Genomic DNA, 5,601 nt, shown 5'->3' with positions numbered 1-5,601 from the left:
ATGTTAAGTGGCTGACAGTCTGTGGTAAGGAGCATAAATGCATCTGCTCCTTCTCATGTTGCAGAAATGTATATTTTCTGTACAATTTGCTTCCAGTAACTTCTATTTTGTGTGGAGTAAAACATAGTAAATATATAGGTTTATTACAGTCATTATTTCTTGTTCACAGAACAATGGTTTCCAGTGTGCTTTATATGGAAAACCAGTAATGATCCTAATGGTTTTCTTTTGTAGTATTAGGATGTCACACACTGAACTTGAGTTCCCCCATAAAATAATACTATATGTTAGGATGCTTTGGAAAAATGCAAAATACGACAGTCAAACATAATTTTGAGGTACACAGTACATAAGTTGCCATAGCAAATACATCAGTCTAGACAATTTACCAGTAATATATTGTACATATTGACCCCAGGATAAGTTTTTATCTATATATACCCCTAAAAACTTAACACAACTATGATCATCTGATGGAGGCTTGTCTTTTAGACTAAAAACCATCTGCTGCATTTTGTTATCATTCAGTAGGAAGCCATTTGCTTTAAACCAATATGATGCTTGAGCCATTGTCTCTGCAACACAAGGTTTGAGGCTACTGAAATCACTACTACATTGTAGGAAAGTTGTATCACCTACATATCAATGGATGATGGCAGGTCATTAATCATTATTAGGAACACAAAACACCCCAGTACAGATCCCTGTGGTACACCTATTTTAACTAATTCAATACTGGACGTTTCTTTATCTACACAAACAGCTTGCTTGCAATCCTGTAGGTATGATTTTAATAGTTTAAGGCTGTTACCTCCAATGCCATAGTACTCCATTTTTTCTAGGAATATTTTATGCCCCACACAGTCAAAAGCCTTACTTAGATCACATAAGGTGACTTGAGCAAATCCTTTGTCTTCAAACACCTGATGTGTGTTTGACTACTGAGTCTATAGCATCAACAGTTTGCAAATTTTTCCTAAAACCATACTGTGATTCGCTAATTATTCCTGCATTTTCAAAGTACACAGATAACTGTTGGCGTATCACACATTCAAACACTTTAGAGAGAGCTGGGACTATGGAACTTGGTCTGTTACTTGAAAGTGAGTCACTATTTCCTTTATTATATATTGAGACTAACCTAGACACTTTTAGGTCATCAGGAAAACATCCCTCAGATATACACTTACTTATGCAGTGGTGGTGGTGGTGGTGGTTAGTGTTTAACGTCCCGTCGACAACGAGGTCATTAGAGACGGAGCGCAAGCTCAGGTTAGGGAAGGATTGGGAAGGAAATCGGCCATGCCCTTTCAAAGGAACCATCTCAGCATTCGCCTGAAACGATTTAGGGTAATCACGGAAAACCTAAATCAGGATGGCCGGAGACGGGATTGAACCGTCGTCCTCCCGAATGCGAGTCCAGTGTGCTAACCACTGCACCACCTCGCTCGGTATGCAGTCTGTTAAAGGATACACAATACAATCTATTACTTTTTTACAATGTTACAATAAATGTCATATATGTCTACACTCTCCGATGATTTCAAATGTTTTACTATTGTAAGAACGAGACTAGGTGGGATCTCAGAGAAGGCGGATTCTGAATACGGCTGAAATTGTATGCTCTTTTGGCTTCCACAATGGCTTTTTTGTACTTATTCCTACATTGAACATAGGCTGATCTTGCATGGTCAGTCTTCAGATTTTTGTGTAAACTGTGCAACAACATAACTTGATTTTTCAGATTTGTTAGTTGTGCAGTATACCATGGATTTTGTTTGTTTATACCCTTGCCATTGGAGCCTTTGTCAATTATTTTGCTTTTCTTTATCAGAATGCAGACATTAAATTGTGTCAAAAATGCTTTGAAAAACCTTTCATATATTTGTTTTGCTGATAGATCTTTACGTAGACTATAATTTGTGTCACCTGACCATTGGCCAAACCAGTCTCTGTTAGTAATGGACTTACAAAACCTGTCAATTTTATCATTTGTGTCCTGTCAAGTGATTACCATTTTTGGGATAGACTTATCATATTTCTCTTATCAGCACAGAACCTACTTATGTAATTTAATGATACAGAATCTTGAACTGAGAATGTGAATACTGTCACATCACGTGATTCTTCTGTAGTATTGAAACTGACAAACATACTGTCAGAACATGCTTCATCTCTTGTGGGTCTATTATTGATAAAGTACAGTTGTGCTGTCTTTTTGAGCTCAGTGACACTACATTTGGCTGCATTTTAATCTCCACCTATTACAATTTCATAATGTAACCATTTTGTCTTTCTAAATACATCTAACAGCATGTCCAGTTTTTCTAACACATTTGTGTAAGGCTTCAAAATTCTGTTCATCACACAGATAGTCTAGATCCAAGCTATTAATGGAGTGGCTGAGCGACTGGTTAGTATACAATGCCGCATCACGCTTATATGCACTTTTCTACAGTAACCATTTGCTATTTTATAGTTATCAAATTTGATAGCTGTAAGTTCACTCTCTGTTGTCCAATGTTCACTCAAACAAAAAATATCAAATTTATTCTCTAGTCCAAAATTATTTACAATAAATTCTTTGTTTTTTACTCCTTGAATATTCAGATAGCAAATTTTCAGATCTGAATTGTTCTTGTCTTCAGAATGAACAGTTTGGTTAGGAGCTATAATATCTTTTACATACCTATTTTATGGGCTTCTTCATCTTGCTGTGTTCCACTAAAAAATCATATAGACAGAGAGGAGGCACTGTTTTTTGCTTACTGACAACACTTGGTACTGTTTCTTCTGCTGTAGTTTTCTTCCCTCCTTTGGTGGGGATGTACTTATTGTTGCTGGTGTAACTTCTGCTGTGGTTTGTGGAGATGCTTCTATATCTGATACATTTTCTACTACTGCTTCCGATGCTGCCAGTGGCAACAATGATGGTTCCCATTCTGATGCTGACGTAGGCCTAATTTCTTCTAGAGATGTAGCCAGAGGTCCAAGGTGTCAAAACATACTGAGCTACACCCAATACTTACAAAAAACACTCTAGATATAGTATCCCTGGACATAGCTGGTCCATATCCAAGAAATAGAGGAGGGGTAAGCTATGTAGTAGCACTATACAATATTTTCTCAAAATATATCAAAACGTATACTATTAAAAATGCAACAGCCACAAATAACAGAAAAAGAATTAAGGGAGACTATTTGAGAGGAGTAGGTAAACCAAAGGCACAACTAACTGATAGTGCTTCATATTTCCTTGGGCAAAAGTGGAAACAATTTATGATCTCACAGGGCATAAAACACATATTAGGAAGCCTTTTTCACCCCAAAGCAAGCCCAGTAGAATGAGTCTCTAAAGAATTTAACTGGTTTATTAGGACATACAGCCCTCACAACCACACCCGATGGGTAGAATATGTAATTCCTTTCATGCAAGTTGTCAATAACCTTCCACGTTCTTCAACCGGTTTCACACCTAATGCATTGATGTTCTTGACAAAACAAATGAATGAGTGGGAGTCGCCCATACCAAAGGTACCCACTACTGAAATGACATTACAACACAAAATCAAACAAGCCATGGTTACACTAGAAAAGGACTACTGACAAAATACTATGAGAGATGTCAAATAATTTTCTTTGCAGAGTAAATGATCATAATGGGTAACAGAATAAATGAATGTCTACGAATTTAAACAAAGTATGGAAATATCCATGGATGTATGTAACAACAAATTGTATTAGTGCCCACCGAGCTACATAATGCAATAAATTTTAAGTTAGTTTTAAGTTTTTTCTTTCAGCGACCAGCGCATCATCATGGTGCAGAAGAAGAGAATTACGCCAAGAGAGTTGGTAACAAATGAAGAAACAGGCCGCACCTCGAATAAACAATTTAGTTATAAGGATATTTATACAAAGGTCATAAGGCAAATGACAAATGAAATGTGCATCATTGCATTGTGTCTCCATGACAATTAGCTATTCGCTGCAGAGTACACAAAAAATTTTAGTGTGTGATTTTTACGAAAACCAGTTAATTTTATCACGTCACATGAAAGCTTAAATAACAACAGTTTCTGGTATTCGAGAAAATAAGTCTACAATGGTTAAAATGTCACGTTTCACACTAAGCTACATGTGAATTGGAGTAAACAGCATTAACACATGAAGAAACAACATAATACTACATGGGTGATTAGTCGGTACACATTATTTCAATGAAGCAAAAGTTCCTTGGCAACTAGTCCATCATTGTACGAGTAACACTCCCTCATGAATCCTTGAACCAGTAGATGAGTATTTCCTTTCCTCCCTTCCAAACAAAGGAGGTGGCACCAAGCATAATTAGGCCAGAATTGCGTGACATTTTAGTCCTATTTCCAATGTTTTTCTCCCTCTTCTACCTAAGGAAGAAATGAGCTCCCATAAGTGATACAAGCCTAACTATAAAATGAAACATTAATGTATCATATCCTTGTATTGTGACATAATAATGTGAAAAGTAATTAATTTGTACATGTGATGTGAATGAAGAGAAGATGAAACTAACAAATCAACTGTAGTAACAGGATCTAGTTAATGAAAATTTTATGATGTTTTAAAACTTAAGAAATTTATGTTCATAGTATAAGCAATGGATGAAATGTCAGCCTGAGGTATAAGCTATTGTGTTATGTATATTGTTGTAACTCAAAACTTGTATGAATTTTCATTGGAAACCTAACTCCATACAAAAAAATATGAACTTTCAGGACAAGCAATTTATACTATGTTTTGGATGTATATATATATATATATTTTTCAACAAGTGGATGGTCAGTGTGGTGACAGTAACATGCGTGTGCAACAAAATAATGTCTGAGTATCATGGCTCACAACGCTTGATACCTTAATAAGTGAACTATAGTTGTTCGAACCAGTACTTACCTCGTTGACAGCCAGAATGAAACCAAACACCACAGAAATTCTTCGATGTGTGACACTTATGTGAAAGTGTGATACTCAATGTGAAATCAACACCAAGAAAGCAAGTGCATGGACATGCAATGGTAGCATCTGGCATGTTGACCATTAGTGTCTAGCTCTTAGCCGCCAAAATCGGGCAGTGCACCAGCGCGAAACCCAGCAGTGAGAATAAAGCAAACTGAACATTATTGTTAGCATGCTAAATTTAAATATGTAATGTACTATCATATTATGTATATAATCTTTTAATTTCTTGTATAATTCTAACATGCATAGGATAAGCTGCCATTTCCATTTTTTTAAATAAAAAAGAAGCCAACAATAAAGGGCATCGACCTCTATTGGCAAATGTAAATACAAACAAACAAACACTATACGACTCCATACCATGTCAATGTACAGAGTTGAGGCACTTGTGTAGGTACATGATGAAAGACCCCCAAGATATCATGAAGTTAATATTTACTAATAAAAATTAAAAGTGAAACACTGATTGACCATAAGAATTGGAAAGGATGTTAATTATGAATGCACAGCAAGGCGCAGACAAACAATACTCTCATGTATGGAGAACGGCAATGAAGATGTGTGATTTTAAATATGAAGCATTATGAGTTCTATGTATCATCTGTG

The 5,601-nt window shown here is 36.0% G+C and overlaps 1 non-coding gene across 1 annotated transcript; it reads right to left on the bottom strand.

The window, feature by feature from the left end:
- Nucleotides 1-1,376: 1,376 nt before the first annotated feature.
- On the bottom strand, nt 1,377-1,449 carry Trnaa-cgc (transfer RNA alanine (anticodon CGC)). Its single transcript has one exon. It is a non-coding gene; the product is annotated as a tRNA-Ala (tRNA).
- Between the last annotated feature and the right edge of the window lie 4,152 nt (nt 1,450-5,601).

Source organism: Schistocerca serialis, chromosome 1 (assembly GCF_023864345.2).
Source record: "Schistocerca serialis cubense isolate TAMUIC-IGC-003099 chromosome 1, iqSchSeri2.2, whole genome shotgun sequence".
In the NCBI taxonomy this organism is placed as follows: Eukaryota; Metazoa; Arthropoda; class Insecta; order Orthoptera; family Acrididae; genus Schistocerca; species Schistocerca serialis.
The sequence above is the reverse complement of the archived record's forward strand: the minus strand, read 5'-3'. Positions and strand labels throughout refer to the sequence as shown.